Below are 22,250 nucleotides of genomic sequence, written 5' to 3'. Positions count from 1 at the left end.
GGTGACCCACCAATGCACACTTCAGAGAGGAATCCAAAATAACTAATTCAATGAGTTCCTAAATATTCAGCAGATCATGAATTTCTTGTTGTTTCAGCATAAATAAGTGCTAATAGACATATGGCCATGCAACTAATATCAAATAACCATGCAGGCCACCTGTTATTATTATTATCTGATATTATAAGAAGAGATTGTTTTGCCATTTAAAAGAGCTAGATGATCGGATATTCAAACAGATGCAACAGGACCTGTTTTATCCCTGCTGTCCCTCAAAATAATATAAGATGCTGATGTATTGACACTGGATATGAAAATGGTACACTTACGAACACATTTTGATTTTTGCAGGCCCATGGCACATTATTTCAAAATAAAAATTTTCATAGAGACAAATCTATTTAGCTCAGTTGGTGAGGGATACAATATCATGTGGAAATCCTGTGACTCCAGGCTAGCATACTTGGGGAAATATTTCACTCAGGAACATGTATGAAATACTGCACTTACACCTACAGCCTAGGTGTAGGGGAGCACACCTTTATGTAAGCAAACTGAAACCCATCATCTGTGGACAATTCTGTACGAAAATGAAAGTGTGATAGCCCTAAATCAGCATGCTGGCTTCTCCTTGTAGGCTGGCCGGCCGCCAAGGCTCAGCCTGCTGAGAGAGAAAATTAAAAGAAGAAATAAAGCAACTGCACAAGATAAAGTCTGACGGTGAATGTGGAGACTCTTCTGGGAAAGCTGGGAAAGAACAAGGTCAAGGTTTTGCTCATGGGCATCTTTACAGCTGGACCCACTGCTGGGGGTCCTAGTTTCATAAAAGGTCAGGTCCTTTTTGTGGGGAGAAATACACACATACAAGCTAACTCATAGTGTGAGCACTGAAGTGTGCTGCTAGGAACAGGTATTCACCAGCAGCCACTGTTTTGTTTTTAGTATCTGTCAATTGCAGTAGATCTGGATTTCAAAAACAATTCTCTGACCACTGGGCTAGGATCAGTGACTCCCCAAAATTAACACAGTCTGTAAATGTGCTTAATACTGAGAAGGTACAGAAGGAAAGTGACATCATTGCAGAAAGATGTTCTAAATAAGAGTGCAAAAACATACACTTCTCTGGCCACAGGCTTTGGTACCCAAGTCTTAGTCAAATATCTCTCACTGCATCATTGCCTGCCACAGGGCTCCTTCTAAAGACCACAGAAGTCCATTTTCCTGTCAAGGCTCTTCTCAACTCCCAAACTCATGATGACCTGTCTCTTTGACAATTAAGTTCACTTAATGGAGGATTACCGAGTTCTTAATGTGTGCTGCATCACTTGTTAGTATTTTTGTTCTTAACATACATATACTTTTATAGTTATCATTGTCCTGATTATGTCCCACCTAGGGCTATGAGATGGATAGCTCTAAGTAACACCACTCATGTTGTACTCTATATAAGTGACCACCTTGGAGTTGTGTCATGCAGAGTCCTTGCTATTTTGACCAAGAGGACAAGTTCTTTGAGGGCAGACCCAATGCGTGCTACTACTTGAATTTATTTCTAGAGTTAAAGAGAAAATGCTGCACATGGTAGTTACTCAGTTAATGGAAGTAGATTATTATGACAATGATGATTATTTTGTATATGTCTGCTTCAATCTAAGAATTATTTCAAGTATGTGCATAGGTTGTTAAGGTTGTTTGGTCCCTGAAAATGTATCAATCAATACTCTTTCATGACCTTGTTATTTTTATTTCTCTTCTTGAGAATGTAAATAGTTAATATGTTTGGGAAAAATTTCACTGCGATATCTGCTTTTATCAAGAAAAATAATTGCATTTAAATCAAACACAGGTAAAAAATGATATAACTACAGATTACCATTGTTTACATTAACCAGAAAGAGAAGTTTTGCTTTTGCCCAACAATGAATGCAATCTAAACTGTTTTATACTAAATAGAATAAAGTATTAACTTTTTTTATCATCATGCATATGAATATAGCTCTTCATTTATGCTTCATTAATTTTAAGATTGATAAAACACACTCAAGGGTCTCTGATCAAACCTGTGCCCCAATGTTTACCTAGACCACTTGTAATGAGCTAGCCCTTGTTTGGCTCCAAAACTGATTTTGTATTCCATGATAAGATTTTCAGTTATTGCATATATGTGGGACAGTATCATAGTTCATATTTGGAAACTACGTAGTTTCACAAATTAAACTTTATAATTTATTTAATTTGCAGACATAGTTTTGGATTAATATAATTAGATATTACAATGATAAATAAATACAAGGAAAAATCAATCAAAGAACCAATTTGCAAATACATATTGTTCAGCAAAGTGATAGGTCCTAGACTGGAACATAGATGATTTTACAACATGGTTCTTATGCTCAAAGCACACATAATTTGAGAATTAATGAAAACAATTACAGGTGACTGAAAACAATACACAGTCATATGTTGTTTAACAGTGGGGATACAGGCTGGGAAACACATCCTTCGGCAATTTCACTGTCGTGTGAATATCATAAAGTGTGCTTACACAAACCTAGATAGGGCAGCCTACTACACACCTAGGCCATATGGCATTACTTCTAGGATACAAACCTGTATGGTGTGCTGCTATACTAAATACTGCAGGCAATTGTAGCACACAGGGAAGTATTTGTGTATCTAAACACATCTAAACACAGAAAAGGTACAGTAAAAATACAGTATATTTGATAAAAATGGTACACCTGCGATGGACGCAGTGGCTCATGCCTGTAATCCCAGCAGTTTGGGAGGCCGAGGTGGGCAGATCACGAGGTGAGGAGTTTGAGACCAGCCTGGCCAACATGGTGAAACCCCGTCTCTACTAAAAATACAAAAATTATCAGGGCATGGTGGTGGATGCCTGTAATCCCAGCTACTCAAGAGGCTGAGGCAGAAGAATTGCTTGAACTGGCACCTAGGAGGCGGAGGTTGCAGTGAGCCAAGATTGCACCACTGCACTCCAGCCCTGGTTACAGAGTGAGACTCTTGTCTCAAAGAAAAAAAAAGGTACACCTGTATAGTAGAAGAAGTTCACTCTAAAACAATGATAAAAAAATGTAGTATGGTATAGTATAACATAAATATAAACCCATATAGTATAAATATAAACCCGTAACATAGTCGTTTATTATCAAGTATTCTGTGTTATACATATTTGTATGTGCCATACTTTTATATGATTTTCAGTGCAGGTCTGTTTACATCAGCAGCACCACAAACGTGAGTATTGTGTTGTCCTATGATGTTACAACTGTCACGAACGTCACTAAGTCATAAGAATTTTTCATCCTCAGTATAATCTTATGAGACCATGGTATACATACTGTTCATTGTTGACCAAAACAATGTTATGTGGTGCTTGAGTGTACTGATATTAAGGCTGTGTTTTACATTTAGGATTGTTGTAAATATTGCTCACCCCGTGCCCCCCTCCCCCACCCCCCCAAAATGCTAGAAGATCAATGAAGAATGGGCCGAAGCTTGAACTGGGACTGTAAAAATAAATTGAAAGTGAATGTACCTCTCTCAGTCTCCATCATTACTGGAATAACTAAGTATTTAATAAGCAGCAGCATCTGTCCAACCTGGGGCCTACACTCATGATTTCCCTTTACCTGAAATGTTTTCCTCTTCCTCCTGCCCACTGTGTCTTACTGTCCCTGATTATCATCCTTAAGGTTTCAAATTAAATGCTACTTTTTCCACCTCAGCTACGCCTCCACTCCAGAGTAGATTAATACTCCATTATACATCTTCATTTTACTCCACATTCTCCCTTTGTGGCATTTGTCAAGACTGTCATGAAATATTTACTTCTGTAATTATATTTTAATAGTTGTGTTTTTGTTAAAAAATGTATATTCCAAAGGGTGAGGATGAAATATATTTTGTTTACTACCTGTCACAGCGCCTAACACTTATTAGGGACTTGATGCCTCACATGAATGAACGAATGAGCCAAGCATAGTGGATACTAGAGAAATAAAGATGAATAAAGTCATCTATGAGTCTTGGAGAACACGCAGTATAACAAAGAAGAGCAGGTGCTCATAAAACAGTTAAGATTTTAGGACCAGCTTTTCTAGAAATGTTTTAAAATAAAGACTATTCACTGGAGAGAGGATTTATAGCATTCCTGATGTGTGAAGATCACTTTGTCCCACAACATATAATTCAAGCTACTTAACATAAGCTTGAATGGTTGCACTACCAGATCTACTTGCAGATTTTAAAGAATTATGAGTTGAATGCCTTTGAGAGAGTAAATGCATTTGAAGCACGGTACCCTTAAAATGAATGACAATCTGAGATGGTACTCTAGGAACAATGGAGGGATTCAAAATGCTCTTTGTTCTTTGATTTTTTTCTTTATTCATATGTAATTATTCTAGTCTTTTGCCTTTAGAATTATTGTTTTATGCTTCACATTTCAGGTTGCTCATTGTATTACAAAAATTAGTAACTGTCACACAAAATAACCAGCAGTTATGTGCATTTACTATTTTATGAAGAAGCCAAAGAGATGGCAATTAACAGGTTTTAGAACACTGGTGATTTTATTTTTAGAGATATTTTCCTAATATTAATCACTATATGTAAATCATCACATTACTCAGTTGTAGTGGTTTTAATTGTGCTGGATGAAAGAAACAATGATAATTAAGAAATGTATATGTATTTTTGAATAAATATAAACAGCAAACGTAAAAATTGTCTTTAGTGAAGGCTTAACAGGAATTAAACTCAAACAACACTAAGCATTTTAATGCAAAGTAAATTAGAAAAATTGATGTCTCCTTCTGAATAAAACAAAAATAAGAACCTGAATAAAATGTTATCCATGATTACAACATGAAATAAAGATTTGCTCAAGGGGGAAAATGGTATTGGAGAATTTAAGTCCACAAAATACTTGGCTGTTTCTACTTCACACAAGACACTTGCTTGGCAATGGATAAGCATAACAATAGCATCCATATCACTGGTACAGAAAGTGAAGCTTAGTCATCAAATGTTCTGCATATGAACCTTATGAATGGATTTAGGGTCTCCCAATTGAAGACACCAAATTGAAGAATAAACAGATACCCAATTGAAGAATACTCTCCCCTTCTGGCTGAGCCACAAATAAATGTCCCTCTTCTTACTTTTAATTCAAATGAATAAATATTACATAGGTAGGCATATGTAATGTGATATATATCATGTACAATATCATGCATAATTGAATCACTTAAGGATATATTCACCAAGGAGTTATATAATATCTGACTAACAATGGCTTCTACAATGTTAAGTGTATTTTCTTGTGTAGCAATCATTCTGGAGAAAGGCAACACAGAGTGAGCGTAGCTGCTCAAGAAAGCCACAGGAGGCCCAGGCTGCTTCTCTCTTTATGCTCTTCCGTGGTGTGGCATGTTCTAAAATCTGTTAATTGCCATCTCTTTGGCTTCATAAAATAATAAATGCACATAACTGCCAGTTATTTTGTGTGAAAGTTATTAATTTTATAATATAATAAACAACTTGAAATGGGAAACATGAAACAATAATTCTAAAGACAAAAGACTAGAATAATTACATATGAATAAAGAAAAAAATCAAAGATGCTCTACCAGCATCTCAAAATAGCTGTTGCATTTTCAAGTAAAACATCCACATTCCAGGTAGGAGGAAGGGGAGAGAGAAGAGATTTTTCTCCATTGAGCCTATATTAAGGAATAATAACTCTGTCCAGGAAGAGTTGTTTCCATCTTACTGGCCAGAATCACAAAGCCACCTCCAACTGCAAGAAAGGCTGGGAACTCGAGAATTCTATTTTTAAGCCTTATTAGAAAAGATGATAAAAGTGGAAGGCGGGTAGAATGGGTGTTGATTAAGCCAATTTAACGGAATCTACAATAATACTATTTAACAAGTTCTACCTTCCCTTAGAGAGAGCCTCATAACACAGATACTTAGGAAATGTAGAGAGAGGATAACTGCTAGGTTTTTCTAGCTGTATAACAAACCACCCCAAACTTAGTGGCAAAAACAGTTACTTTTCTTATGGTCCTATGTTCTGTTGGCCAGCGATTCAGAAGGGCACAGTGGGCATAGCTTGTCTCTCTGCTCCACAGTGTCTGGGGCCTCATATGATACAATGGTGCACATGACTGAGAGTGACTTTCATCACAGGGGCACTGCAATCATCTGGAGGCTGCTTGACTCACGTGTCTGGCTCCTGGGCTGGGATGACTTGAAGGCTGAGCTCCGCTGGAGCTATCAACCAGAATACCTACACAAGGCCTTCTCAGGTGGCTTGGGCTTCCATCAGGGTGGGGGCTGGATTCTGAGAGAAGACACTGCAAGAACAAGTATGCCAACAGATCCAAGCAGGAGCTACATGCCTTTTATGACTAGCCTTGGAAGTCACATGGTGACTTGTAAAAATAGTTACAAGCCAACCCAGATTCAAGGGGAGGGGACAAAGACCACTTCCTTTAAATGGGAGGATGCCCGAAAAATTCGGAGCCATTTTTAAAAACCGTCACGGTCACAGTGATGGTACTCAATACTGAGCATGATTTTCTCCTCTCCCCTACCCTCCCCACCCCTCCTATCCCCTCCCCTCCCCTCCTCTTCCTTTTCTTATCGAGTCAGGGTCTCGCTCTGTCACCCAGGCTAGAGTTCAGAGGCTCGATCATGTCTCACTATGAACCCTGGTTGATCACGATTTTCTAAGAATGGTTTTATTCAACTTTCTTTTCATTTTCCCCATCCCTCAAGCACGCTAAGAAAAGACGGTGTTACATGGACACATGGAGGAGAAGAACACATACTGCGGCCTGTTGGGGTGAGGTGGTGGAGAGGCAGAGCGTGAGGAAGAACAGCTAATGGATGCTGGGCTTGCTTAATACCTAGGTGATGGGATGACTTGAGCAGCAAACCACCATGATGCACGTTTACCTACGTAACAAACCGGCACATTTGCCACGTGTGCCTCTGAACTTAAAAGGTGAAAAAAAAATAAAAAAGAATGTTTCTGTCCAGGTGAAGTTTCCCAACAACAACAACAAAACAAAAAAGAATGCTTCTGGAGTTCCTGGAGCAGGGGGCACAAATTCAGTCAACTGATACCCTCCAGCGTCAAGTCTCACAGAGAGGCAACAATGCAGTGCAGGAAGAAGGAGTGGCGGCCCTCCAGGGTGAGCGGGTATAATAAAGTCACGTTCTTTTTTACTACCTTGCACCTGGTGCTAGGGCCATATCCCACAGATTCAAAATTCAGCTCATTTAGTACAGCTTATATGGATAATCACAATGGTTTCTGACCTATGTGATTCCAGAGGTGGGTCTAAATCTCGAGACTGTAAACCAAAAACAAAACTCTAAGCCCCCCTAACCATCTGAATGAACTTCCTTCTCAGCCAGGGCACTCTTAAAATTTAACCTGAAAGACTGGAAGGCTGGCTCAGGCCATGTCAGGACCGGGAGCTGGATATGCCTCATTCTACCTCTCCGGCATTAGCATCAACACAGCCCTTAAATCTGGCAGGAAGCATTTACAATTGATTCTCTCTGAAGCCTGCTGCCTGAAGGCTTCATCTGCAGGATAAGAACTTTGGTCTTCACAATCCTTTAACCCAGACACTTCCTTTCAATTGATCCCAGGCCTTTTGATAAACTCAACCAATTGCCAACCAGAATTTTTTTTTTTTTTTTTTTTTTTGAGACAAAGCCTCGCTTTATTGCCAGGCTGCAGTGCAGTGGTGCGATCTCTGCTCACTGCAACCTCCACCTCCCGGGTTCAAGTGATTCTTCTGCCTCAGCCCAAGTAGCTGGGACTACAGGTGCCTGCCACCATGCCCAGATAATTTTTGTAATTTTAGTAGAGACGAGGTTTCACTATGTTGGCCAGGATGGTCTCAATCTTTTGACCTTGTGATTCGCCTGCCCTGGCCTCCCACAGTGATGGAATTACACTCTTGACCCACCGTGCCCTGCCCAGAAAAATTCTAAATTCAACTACAACCTGGAAGCCAACTCCCCTACCACCCATCCCTCTCCCATCCCCTGCCCCGATTCAAGTTGTTCCACTTTTCTTCATCGAGCCAACGTATTTCTTAAATGTATTTGATTGACGTCTCACGCCTCCATAAAATGTATAAAACCAAGCTGCACCCTGACCACCTTGGGCACATGTTCTCAGGACCTCCTGAGGGCTGTGTCATGGGCCATGGTCACTCATATTTGGCTCAGAATAAAGCTCTTAAAAAAAAAAAAGACTGTTAAATCTATTGACGAAAGCCTCTTTCCAGTGTTTCTGAAGGAGGATCAAGCTGTTGACCCACTGGCCGGGAGAGAGCATCCAGAGATAAAGCTGCTACTCTAGGGCCAGCATGGCGGTGTCTGCCTAGTGAGCATGCCCAGGATACGGCAGCAGCCACAGAAATAAGCAGTCTCATCGTCACACAAAATGGCTGCCCGCTGAAACTATTGCAGGAGGTTTTCTACGTGCATGTTCAAAGTGTAGGGAACTGCTTTTCTATTTTCCATGCAGTTTGGCACATATGACCTGCATTTGTACCGAGGCAGCGAGATATAAGGTTAGAGCATGAAAAGGCAGTGAACGGGAATCCAAGAAGGCTCCTCTTGATCTGAAGTGAAGAGTGACGTGTTGTGATCTTCTTTATAGCACAGGAAAAACATCACAACAACATTTCTGAGTGAATGAGGTCTATGAAGAACAATTTCAAGCATTAGATACCATTTCGGTTTTGAGGCCTTTATAGTACTATTCTTTGCAGGTAAGTGCAGTGGAATGATTTAATCTTATCTCTGACATGTACTAACTCTGGGACTCTGGGCAAGTTCATAGAGCTCACTCTTAGTTTCCTTCTCTCACCTCAGATGATGGGGATAAAAATGCCCATCTTAAACCGCCATTGTGAGGATTAAATGCATATTCCCCGCCCCCTTTGCTTCCCAGAACTCCTATCTTTCTACCTCTGCCCCAATGATGAATGGTCTGCCAGTGCTGAAGGATGTCACTTCCTCCTGGAAACCGTATGACATGCCGTCAAAGACTGGGTCAGCTATCTCTCCTATATGCTTCCAAATAGAGCTCTGGGCTTACCTGTCATAACCCTTAACGTTCAGCAATTCATTTCACAAACTCTAGTGGGAAAATGAGTATGTGCCAGGCACTGTCTTAGGGTCTGCAAATAAAGCAACGAATAACATTGGAGAGGTCTCTGCCCTTGTGTGTTGAACTCTCTAGTAGACAAAAGAGACAATTCATAAGCCAGCAAATAAGATGAATAATAATTCCACAGAGTGACAGGCCCATAAGGAATTAAAGAACATGGTAGGAATGAGAATGACTCTTAGGTGAGCCTCTTTTTAAAAGATGAGTCGCAAAAAAAAAAATAATAAATAAATAACTAAAGAAGGCCAATTGGGAAAATTTCAGTCAAGGACATGACATAAGAGCTGAAATCTGGATATTGAGAAGTAGCTAGGTATGTAATGTAAATACCAGGCACCCTTAGAGGTACTCACCGTGTATTAACTCATTTTATCCTCACAACAACTTATTGAAGTAAATGCTCTTCTTATTCCTACTTTACAGATGAGAAGACAAAGGTCCTAGGGTGAAGTAACCTGCACAAGATTACAGAGCGAGCAAGTGACAGAATTTATATTCAATCCAAACAGGCTGGCTTCAAAGTCTGTGCTTCCAGCCACTTTGTTGTAACTGCCTCTCAAAAGCATTTGATATTTGATAATGCATCAACCTTGACTTTTTACCTGTATGTTTCTCCTACTGGACAGTAAATTAGTTCATGGTTAGAGTTCGGTCCCAAGCATGCCCAGCTCTTAGTATATTCTTTGTTCTTTTTTGTCTGAGAGAGGGTCTCGCTCTGCTGCTCAGGCTGGTGTGCAGTGGTGCAATCATAGCTCATTGCAGCTTCAACCTCCCAGGCTCAGAGAGTCCTCTCACCTCAGCCTCTCTGGTAGCTGAACCCAAAGGGACACTCCACTACACTTTGCTAATTTTTAATTGTTTTGTAAACAGAAGGTCTCCCTGTGTTGCCCAGCCTGGTCTCAAACTCCTGGGCTCAAGCGATGGCTCCTGCTTTAGCCTCCCAAAGTGCTGGGTTTACAGTTGTGAGCCACCTTAGTACATTCTTAATAAGTATTTATCAAATGAATTCATGATTTCAATGAGCAAATATATATGACATGAAGGACCTCACTTAGTGCTTAGCATCAGATAAGTGATTAACATGTTAATTCTTCCTTCCTCCTCTTCCTTACTCCCTGAGTTAGACTCATATATCCTGCTTCTGCACTAAAAGTAACTAGAAGATTTATAGAGGAAGGCTAAGGGGTTGCCTTCATAACATATCAAAGGAGAAATTAGAGGTTTTTCAGTTTGTTAGCAAAAGATGAAAAAGTAACTTTGGTGAGCTCTGAAGAAAAACACATGCAAGCAAAGAACTTGTAAAGTAATAAATTTCTCCACTCCAACACTAAAATGATGTCCTCTGTGCTTTAAGGAAAAGCAATTTGGAAAATTTCCATGCATACACGTTTTGGGGAAACTGGAGGGACAAATGTGAAGTTGGTTAAATACCTTTCATAGGCACTTCAAAGCCATGAACCATTACATCATTTCCACAGCTTTTTGACTGTTATCACCACCCCTCCAGAACATTGCCAAAACCACTCCTTTAAAGGTTGCAATAAATTTGGAAGCCAAATCAGATTTGGAAATGTTGCACAAAAGAGAACTATATCTGTACTTTAGATACTTTTTTCTCTTTTAATGTCAGCACAGAGCTATATCCTGCCAAAGATGATCTTGGAAGCATTGACCTTTGCGGATGACTTCTCTTCGTTAGATTTTTGCCCTACAGGACTTTAGAAGCCTGGTCACAGGAACATTTAAGGATACCAGGTGGTTTTGAAACGCATGGTCGAGCTGAATGACTTATCTGAGCTTTCATGTAAATTTGGAAAAAGAATTCTGTCATGAAGAAAGTGAACATTTGTACAAGAAGAATCAGCCACAATGTTCTCAAAAGTAACTATAACCTTCCTGCTGCTGCTGCTCAGTTTGATGGAGAAAGATGGTGAGTTTAAGAAGAAAGCAAGAGATCATTCTCTGTATTTTTTTTAACCCAATGCCGTGTTGAATTTCTTTCTAGTTACAATTGTAAAGTGTCACAAACAAAAGTCATTCAGCCTATGCAACTTCTGTCATTAATGCTCTGTTTGTTTCTAGAAAATGCACTAAAATGTTAGCAGATGCTCCAGCAATGTTAGGGGGAGACCTCCCCACTATATGAATTACTGAAATGAACACACTTGTAAGAAAAAGGTAACATTTAATGCACTTAAGCACCTACCATTCACATAAAGGATGGGGAACAACATATATTTAATCTGTATTGTGAACCCAGTTTATAACTTCAAAGTTAGAGAACTGAGCCTGCTTGATAGTAAAGGAGCACAAAGGGAATAAATAAACAGCAAGAAAGCAACGTTTACTGCAGCCCGACTCTCCTGATAGTGCATGTAGCAGAAAGAGGAGAGCCAGGTGTACAAGCAACCAAGTAGCCAAGCAGAGGTCGGGCAACTGGAAGCATGGAGTACAAAAAAATGCTGTTAATTCAGTAGCGGATTGCAGTTACACATGGTGGCTACAGCTTAAAATTCTGGCCTCAATGAATTAAAGACTGATTGCCTCGAAAGGCAATGACCAGGCTGCGCTTTCTCGAAAGGAGAAAGAAATGGTGTTTCTTAGGTTATTCTGCTACTAATTTGGAAGACAGAGTGTGACAAAGGAAGTCCACTTCTACAAATATTAAATGCAGCTACTGGTTCAAAGGTCATGTTTAAGTGTGATCACGTGAAAGGGTCTGGCAATGCACCAGTTGTGTTATCCTTACCCAGCCCTTACGTTAGAAAATACACTATCAACGATGGATAGCATTGACAGCTTTCATAAATGTAGGGTGAACAGCAGGTGGCAGCAAAGGATACTGTAAGAAACACTTCCGCTCGAATATCTGAGAAAATTCTAGAAAACTCATTTTGGTGGGGTGCAGGTAAAGAAAGCATTCAAAGATGATTGCTCTCTTACCTCTGACTAAAGCACATGATAGAAAAAGAAAGCTATTGGGAAGGTTAATCATGGTAACTAAGTTTAAATGCTTTTCTGTCATTTTAATCACCTTTCCACTAAAGGAAAGGATTGAAAAAGCTTACCAAAAGTACAGGTATCCCACAGCAAAGCCCAATTAATCCTCTTACAAAATGGACATGCATGCTGAAGAGAGATTTTTATTATAAGGAATGACATGCAATATTTATTATAAAATTATCTTTCAATCCCGCATGGAAATATGCCAGTTGGAGGTTGTCTCTTGGATCAGAAGAAATATTAATGGAAGAATATTAACATTCTTCAAAGAAAGAAGGATATATGTAAAGAAAACATTAAAGCCTCATTCAGCATGAATGGCTCTTTGAGAATGACACAATGGCATGGGACAAATGAGACAGCACAATTGAGAGAGCACAGAGCATCTGGATCTTTTGATAAATGCCCCCAAATAGGAAGGATGAAAATTCTATAAGGAAAAGGATGTGCCTTAATTTATGGAGGGGTAGGTTACTGGGAAGAGGGAAAATGCGACTACCTGTAAGTAATTATAATCCAGGGGAATCAAGCTATAAGCAGATAACAGAGATAATTCAACATTAACACCAGCTTTGAGGTTCCTGAGAAACTCAAAGTGATGATCTTAGTAAATCAGATTTTGAAAAAAGACCGCAACTTACTTCTGTACATCACAGCTGTGGTATTATCTGTTTAACCTGGTGCCCAACTAGATCAGTGAGTAATAAGATGAAGTTGAATATTCCCCCAAGATATTCAAAAGAACTAACTGATAGAAAGAAAGGCACATTGCAGAACAATTTTAGATTCTGGAGTTATAATCACCGGTCTCCAAATGCCATTTCAGCCCCAGGATAATAATCTTTTGTTGTGGTCTAAGTTATGAAGTTCTTGATTCTCAGTTTCCTAACTGCAAAGTGGGCATGGACTATTCCTTGCACCAGACCATGTGTGGGTTAAATAAGGCACTGTACTGAAATGCTTGCCCATATAAATTGCTTCTTAATGCATTTTATTTCTTTCTCCCTTTAAGAACATTTCCCATGGTGTTTTGAGAAATGTCTTTAAAACATCCTCACTAACATCTGGAAGTGTCAGAAATTCCTAATCGTAAAGTTCTGTCTTTAGATGGAGACAAAATACCTGGGAAGATTAACTCAGTATGACCAAGGGCTGACGCTACACAATCGCACATAAAGGTGGCGATGGGCATAGTTCTCCATTCTAACCACAAATAGGGTCTACCGTTATTTGAATTCCAATTTAATATTCCTTTTTATTTTTTTGAAACGGAGTCTTACTCTGTCATCCAGGCTGGAGTGTAGTGGCACGATCTCGGCTCACTGCAATTGCTGCCTCCTGGGTTCAAGTGATTCTCTTGCCTCAGCCTCCCGAGTAGCTAGGATTACAATTGTTTGCCACCACACCCAGCTAATTTTTGTATTTCTGTAGAGATAGGGTTTCACCATGCTGGCCAGGCTGGTCTTGAACTCTTGACCTTAGGTGGTCCACTCGCCTCAGCCTACCAAAGTGGTGGGAGAGAGACTTTGATTTCTCTGAATCCTTGTGAAAGAGATTCATCCCTTTCCAGTCAGTTGTGGGCAGGGAGAAGGTAGAGGTAATGGCAGTCAGATTGGGTTGCTTAGGAAAAACCCGGCTGCCCAGGTTCAGGTCTGTGGTAGGAGGGGGAGTTCTCACAGTGGGTGCCATGAACTGGATGGTCACCCTGACGTGTGTGCTACCACCACTGGTATTGCTATACACACGCCTGCACGTGCCCAAGCACATTCTCTTCTTTATGTCACATTATCATGTAAATTGCCATAAAATGAAAGCAAATTATTTAGGAACTCTTGTTTTGCTTAAAAATCACAGATGAAAATTTTTTACGTAATCATAAAAAATAACATTTTTGGAACTAAGTTGCCAAGGATACTGTGAAAATCTCAAATACCAGCAAGACTTCAAAGCCAGTCCCTTAATCAAACTAACGCTTATTTACTAGGAAAAAATTCAAAAGGCTGGGACTCATAGCCCAGATAAGCCAGCTCTGAAGTTGCTGTCCTAAGTGAGGTATGGGGTGTGAACAGCTTCAGTGCTTGTGTTTTTGAAATGTTCATTCTCTCTGTAACCTTAAAAATAATTACCCTGTGTGAATAAAAACGGTACTTTTCATATGATTGATACTTTATTTTACTAAAAGATATCAATATGAGTGTTGATGTAACCATCGAGCATTTAAGTGCTATATTGTGTTGTGATTCTTGGTGAGAATTAACGAAGTGAAAACATCATGTTCTGTTCCTATTTACAATTTTTTTTCTGTTTCCTTTGAGTTACTTCACCTTTAAATGTTCCCTTCCCAACACATTTTCTGCTGATACTAATAATCACAGCCTCCTCTTTTAAAGTTTCTCATTGATGCACATCCAATTCTTGAGAAATGAAACCCAGAGAGCGTCTCAAATATCTTATACTGAAGCCCCTCAAAGGGCAGTTAATCACAAATATCTGCTCACCACTCAGCCAGAGGCCAAACATTCAGCTATTTCTTCCCTTTTAAATGTCAATTCATTTGCAGAGACAGTAGCAAAACTATCAAAAATACTATGCCTGAATTGCAGGACTGGTTAGGTGAATGGGGCAGTAATGATAGGTTGTTTAATTTTATTTTAGTGTACGCTTGTGATACATTTCCCTCCCTAATGTTTATATGAGGTTTTTTAATTTGTATTTTTTTTTTTAATTCTTTTTTTTTGTACCAGACAAACATCTCTGGATGTGCCTTGACTACAGAAAAGGCCACATTTCAAAAAACTGGATTTATACTAATAATTCCTCTTTAAAAGGACAAATATAACATATGAAACATATATTTGCAACCTTATTAGTAACATTATGTGTCTTCTCGAGTTGTGCTTTAGGTTTATAAATTCACTAAATCTAGAAGGTAACTTAAAATTATCCAGTGGGATTACTTTATTTGTGGAAGGGGAAACTGAGGCACAGCTTGATTAAAATAATTGTCCAAAGTGAGTCAACAACTTACTGCAATAAGCATCTTGGGTCCACGTTAGAGTGGTGGACTGCTATTACTTGCCCTCCTCACAATTATAATTTTATATTAATTCTACTGTCATCATTATTGAAGTTTCTCACTATACATATTTTACCCCAAGGAAAGAAGGGAGGAAACAAGAACCTAGTCTTAAAAATCTTAAATTATTCCGAGATACTGAAAGTCAAATCAGTTTTCCAATAACCTGAAAAAAAATACCTTCAAAATAATATCTCCCAAGAAGCCTAGGAAATAATGGTGAGCCTGTGTTTATCTAGATCAAACAAGTAAATATCAAATGATGTATAAATGTTAAATGTTTAGCCAATTACTTTTTTCACTTACACTCTAACCAGCAATTATTTTTGAAAGGCCAGGAAATTCTCAAATATTGGTTCTCTCCAGTGATAGCATATTATATTATCTGGAAAAAGAAAAAAAATGCTTAAGACCAATAATCAGAATATCAGAATCCCTGCAGATGAACGTGTGTGTGTGTGTGTGTGTGTGTGTGTGTGTGGGTGTGTGTGTGTGTGTGTGTGTGTGTGTGTGTGTGTGGTGTGTGTGTACTGCTTCGGTTAGGCTACCGGTGTGGGCCGCGGTTGAGAACCGCTCTCCTCGTCTCAGCGCTCAGCCCTATCCCACTCTAGTCCGCTAAGCGACAGCATCAGACTGCTCAAACCCAGAGGGCGCGCCGGGCCTGCGTCTCTTCCCATCGAGGACACCAAGGGGAGCTCCTGCACCGGGTTTGCTCCTCGGCGGCCTCTCATCCCCCGCCCCGCCGCCAAACTTAGAGACAACACCGCAGAAAAGGCTTTCATTTGGAAGCCGGCAGAGAGGGAAAAGGCAGGGAATTGCCTTTATACATCCGAGGGCAGGCGGATAATGCGTGTAAACAACAATACCCCCCAAGATGAGCTCTTCGGAGCTTCCGACCCAGCGGCAGCTCCCCATTTTCTTCTTTGGACTTGGAAAAACTTCCCTTCCCGCAAGGAGAAAGCCGGGGGGCCGGCGGCGGGATGGGATGGTTTATGGCTTTGGATCTTGAGCAGTTCACCGTTGAAATAAATCTTGGTGAGCCAGAGAGAACAATGTCCACATTAATCTTGTGTAATTAGCGTTATAACCTTCGGCAGCCTAAGCAGCAGGAAAGACAAAGCTTTATGCAAATGTGGCTTCCAGGCCTCGGCCCCTCCTCCGCCGGGGCCCCTCGGTCGCGCGTCGCACATCGCGAGCCTCTTTTTAATGACACGGTACCTTAAAATCAGTGATAAGATTCTTGACTTTAAAAATAAAAAATGAAAAAGGAGAAACAGCGGCAACCGAAGGAGGGGAGCGGCGTGCGCACGCGGAGGCTATTAGAACGATTTAGCCTCCCGGGAATTGGCACCTGCCTTTGGCAGCCAGCACCGTCCAGTCGAGGACGGAACCCAGCACGTGGGGAGACTTAGGGGCTGGAGGGTGGCGTTTTCTCAAACCAGCAGTTCTTGGGAGGGGGGGCGGCGAGGGTAGGTATAAGGAGTGCAGGGCACACCCGTGGTTGGGGCTCCTTTCTGGAAGAAAGGGGCAGCTCTCCGAGTTCGCCCCAAGGACCCCACTCTGCCCTCGAGATCCCCACAGTTCCCAGGCAGGAGTCTTGAACCGAGCCCTTAGTTGACAGTGTCTGTTAAGCCGAGACAAGGCCCTACAGGAGGAGGCGGGGTGTGAGGAGCCCGAACACACAAGTCTTTACTTGCAAGGTTGGGGCGGGGGTTGGGGGAGCGGTGCCCGCAGAGGCCGAGGTGCGCGCACAGCCGCGCACACGCGCCGGCCCCGACGCGAAGCCGGGAGGATGCAGATCCCCTGCCTGGCTCTGGATTATCTGCTCTGTGTTTACTGTTTCGGAGGGCTTTACGTGAAACGAATAAATTTTTACTTGCTCTCAGGGACCGGCTTGTTGTTTTATGGCATGTACTTATTTAAAGCCTCTTTTGTCGGTGTTGAAATGGTCCAAGCTCCCAAATCCTGTGCCGGGCCATGAGCGTGGAACCAGGCGAACTGCAATGAGCATCGTTGGTGCAGCAAAAAGCAGCGAAGAGAGGAGCCTTATTCTTTTCAGTACACACACAGACACAGACAGACACGCACACACGCACTCACGCGCTGAATGCTTGCTTTTCTTTTTCACAAACCAGAACCTAATGTTTTTTTAATGTCTTACACAGGGGCTTAAGGGAATGTATTCTAGAGAATTGTACCTGAAATACTACAGGCGTTGAAAATTTTCTACAGAAACTGTATTCTGATTAAAAACAAACCTCAATACAAATCTATTTATCCTCCTTCCATCTGTATCCGCTTAGGGTTTATTCCTCCCTTTTCTGACTCCCCCACTCTCAAAAAAGGTAAGCATAATGCCAGGCAAAAGCTGAGACTAGACTCTTTTAACCCGTGATCGCTGTCGTCTCTACACTTTGTTTATGGAATGGAATAAGAATGGGAGAGAGACTTAATTTAACGGCACAACCAGGCTGTATAAATACAATATTCATTTTTTAAAAGCGAAGTGGATTTGGTTTACTCTGAAGAACAGTAATTCAAACAGCACCTATCTGCTCCAGATAGAGCAGCTATGCACAGCTATACAGGCAAGTTTGAAATTTAGAACAAGGCTTTGATTTATTCCCTTTCTATCAGTGATTAATGCCCCTTAATTAGCTAATCTCAAAGCCATTATTTACAACTAGGGCAGACAAAGGGAAAACTGATGATCCAACACTTATGTCAGTTTGAAATTTTGAAACAACAAAAAGTGCTTTATTCAGAGTGGAATTCTGAGTCTCTAAGATGAATCTCAAAATAACAAAGAAACTCAAAGACAAAAATTAAAACAAAAATAAAACAAAATAAATGGGAACAAATAAGACTCCATCCCCCCAAACAATCCCAACCGCCTCCTCCCTTTTCGCAGAAACTGCTGCCTGGAGCAATTTGAAATGTGATTATTTAAACGGAAGAGGAATAGATCTCGTCTTCATTCCATCTGAAATTTATAGAAGTTTTCAATTTTAGTATAAGACGAGAAAGCGTTTATAGCTGAGTTTTTCCAAATGGTTTAACAGGAAAGGGCTTTGGTATTTGAAAAATCACTTTTCTCTTTGTACTTTTCCTAGGCGGGGGTTCGAAGCTGGGCACTAGGTTTGCTTCTCAAGATCCGGTGCCTTAAACGGTAGGGAAGGGGCTGCGGGGGAGTGCGGGGAGAGGAGGTTTGTAAGGCGCCCCTTACGCGGACGTGGCCTAGGGTGCTGAGGAATTTCTCTTTGAACTCTGCTCCCTAAAGCACCGCCCTCTCAGCGGCTCAGTTACAAGTGACCCTTAAAACTCGTTTCTGGACAGAGCTGCAGGTCTTCGGGGTCTTTCTCGGTAGAAAGCCATACAGATTGGGTATCCTAGTGGCTGTCGGAGGGTTCTTGAAGGTTCCAGCGAGTGTCCTCAAGAGCCGGAAAGCGCAGGCCCCGGTTGCCTAACACTGCGGAGGAGCCCAGGGAAGGGGCAGAGCAGGCCGGGCCAGAGCCGGGCCGGAGCCCTCCACCGCCGACGCGCTGCAGGTCGCCTCAGGCCACTTAGGTCATCTCCGCGGTTTGTCCAGCTCTCCCCCACTTCAAAGCCTGGAGTGAGGAGAGCACCCCGCCCCCACCTTCACCTCCATCGTTTTTGCGAGGGAAACCCGTTCGTTCACTGCATCTGGGGACCCTTGTGTGCGTTTGTCTGTCAGAAATAGAAAATATGAAAGGAACAATACCCGGGGACACGGTGCCAAGTTGATGTGGGCAGCTTAAGGTGTGCAAAAGTGGAACTCAGGAGGGCCTCGAAAGTCTTTCGATCTGAATGGTTGGGAAAAAAAGCTTTGGGTTTATTCCTGGGCTCCTGAATCCAGGACCTGAACAGGAACCGAAAAAAGGCCTCTGGAAATGGGAACACGACTTCAGGCAGCAATGCAATGGGATTAGAAATCCCTCCTGGAAAGTAGGAGGCGAGGGAGAGGGAAAGTACAGGGGAGTGGAAACTGGGGTAGGAGAGGCAGAGCTCGGGAGAGGTGTGTGTGTGTGTGTGTGTGTGTGTGTGTGTGTGTGTGTGTGTGTGTCTAGGGCGTGGGGCTCAGGGCCAGGGAGGAAGGAAAGGAGAGTGTAAAAGGAAGCTAGAGGAGCGAACAAGGAAAAACGAGAAGACCTCGTGCCTTTCGTGTGAAAGCGCCCGCGTCCTAAATCGTAGGAACCAGGTCGTCATTAGCGCTCTGACCCTTAGGAGAGACACATTAGAGAAAGAAATGAAGGGAGAATCTCCCTACCTGGTTCATTTCTCTTTTCTTGCAATCCCTGGGCCTCAAGGTTCCCATCGCTTAAGCTTTCTCCATCTCTCCCTCCCCCGCCCCTTCAACATACAATGCACTGAGCCTGAGGGGAGGAACCGAGGCAGTCAGGGAGAGAAACCAAGAAGCTTTTCAGGGCAAAATACAAACCTGCGCATCCAGCTTGCCAACACGGTTTTAACGTTTGCATCGGCTTACTTGTAAACAGTCGTTGGGGTGACAATTTCGCCTGAAAGATTAAGCATTCAAGTCTCAAAGTTCCCAAGGATTGTGAAATCCTGCTTGCAAAAATACAGATTTTGAAGTGTTTCCTTTTTCTCCCTTTCCCACATGAAACCCCGAGGATGCGCTTTGGACTTGGGGACTGAGGGCGTGGTGGGCAGACAGCTGTTGAATACAAACAAAGACTATTCTGGATCTGACGCTGTTTCGGTTTCCATCTGGGAGTACTTTTCATTTCCTTCTTCCCATTCCAATGGAAAGAAATGGATTAGGAATGGGGCAGTCAGAATTACGTGTTTATGGCTGACAGATGGAACAAGAGAGAATGAACCTTCGGCAACAAAAGGGTCATTGAGATTTGGTTCCTGGGTGTGCAAGTTTGGAAACAAACAAAATAACCAAGGAAGCTATGAGGATACCAAGATTCTTGAGCTATCGACAATGTTGACTCGTAGATGAACCATCTCTCCTCTACTTTCCTCTCATCAATCAAGAATTGTGGCCCCATCTCACAAACTGCCGCAGAAGCCAAAATTGCAGGACATTTTGAGAAACAAGTCTTGAAATCTGCCTGAAACTAACAAAAGCCACCCGCCAGTCAGCCAGAGTCAGTCTCTCTCTCTCTCCCTTTCTTGCCTCCTCTCCCCTCTCTCCTCCTCTCCCTCCCACTCTCCAGTCTTTCTCCAGCCAGCCTTGCCCCAATTAACGCCCTACAGCACGTCAGCCTTACACCTGCTGGAGGGATCTTGGTGGCAGTGGTGGGAGGTGGTGATTTTGGTTTTCAGCAGAGCGCGGGAGCACCGTGTCACACCCTCCGGTGACCCCCGTAGGACCATCCTCGGGAATATCCTAGAGCCAGGAACCCTGGAGGCTCTCCTCAGCCCCAGTGGTTGCCTGTCGCCGCTTTCGGTTTCTCTTCCCTAACAGCACCCGCCACCCCTTTTCTCTCTTTTCTCTGAAATTCTTAAAGCAATTTCATCTTTTGCAGAGTTTGCAAAGCTCTCCTACTGCCTTGGGGTGTACGGCTTAAAAAGGGGAGAATGGAGTAGCTCGAAAAGGAAAGGGGGTCAAATTGAGTGCAGCTTTTTAAAATTTTAATTTCATTGACACGTCTTGAAAGGTTTGTTTTTGTATAACGCAAAGCTGCCAATTCCAAATACAAACAGACGGACACACACTGTGTGTATCAGATGTTGGGAATAAAAATGGTTTATTGATTGAAATAATAGAGGCATTATTTTGATTTGTCTTGACATGGACGCTGATTTATAGAGCTCTTCCCCCAGTGATTCCTTCTTGTAGCCCAGACACATGGAAATGATAAAAATCTCACCAAAGCTCACCTTGGTGCTAATCAAGACTGCTCGATGCACGTTATAAATCTGATATAATATTTATTGCTTATCTGTATTCGAGGGGTTAGTCTCCATCCTAGGATTGTCCCCTTTCAAAAAATTTTTTTCGGATGCATCTGTTTTCACTTTGCACTTTCAACGGGCTGGGGCAGACAATAGTGTGAAAAACATCTGAAAATATGAGGCGACAGAGCTGCATGTGTGTTTCATTTCTGCGGTGTTAGGGGAGAAAATAACAAAAGAAACACACACACACACACACACACACACACACACACACACACACCCCGGCCGGGGACCTCAGCACAAAAGGCGCGCTGACCCAGCGATAACACAGAAGACAAATTAAAGAAAGGGGCAAATCGGAGGAGGGGCTAAAGCGAGGGTCCAGGCATTTCGGGAAAAGATCAAGGACAACGGTGGTTAAGAAACTGAACGTGGGCGAGGGAAGACCAGAGAGAGAGAAAGTAAAGTGTCCAGGACTGGAACTCACTCCCCGAGGCTGGGGACAGTAAGTTTGCTTGTAACACCGACAGTTTTCCTTGACTGCAGGAAACAAAAATAGTAATCATAAAACAAGCATAACTCCCCCAAACATCGGGGTGGGGGGCAACCCCCGTACCAGCAACCTCAAACCAAAACCCAAACCGAGTCTTTCCTGCTGAACTGCTGCAAGATCACAAGAGACCCGTGTCTGGGCTGTGAGCTCGGGAAAGATAAGTTGGCTGGCGAGGTTGGAGGTAGACTGAGGAACACCTTTTCTGTGAAGGACACAAATATTTGCTGGGGTTAAAGCTGCAGGAATACAGAAGCAGGAGTGGAATTATCAGGTTAAGGATACAGGATGTCCGAGTTGTTGTCTCCCAAAAATGACTGCATTAAGAAAATAAATAAAAAGCCAGTTGGAAAGGGGGAAAAATTAATATCAGTGAAAGCATCAGAGGGAATCGGATAGAGCGCAGCAGCTCCGAAGCTGGACAACAGCTGCGTGGTACTGCCAATCTCCGGGCCTGTGGGACCACGCGGGCGACAGCAAGGAGCCTCCGGGCCACAGAG

The sequence above is a fragment of the Sapajus apella genome, unplaced genomic scaffold (genome assembly GCF_009761245.1).
Source record: "Sapajus apella isolate SASKATOON/1434 unplaced genomic scaffold, GSC_monkey_1.0 scaffold1, whole genome shotgun sequence".
In the NCBI taxonomy this organism is placed as follows: domain Eukaryota; kingdom Metazoa; phylum Chordata; class Mammalia; order Primates; family Cebidae; genus Sapajus; species Sapajus apella.
Note: the sequence above shows the minus strand (reverse complement) of the source record.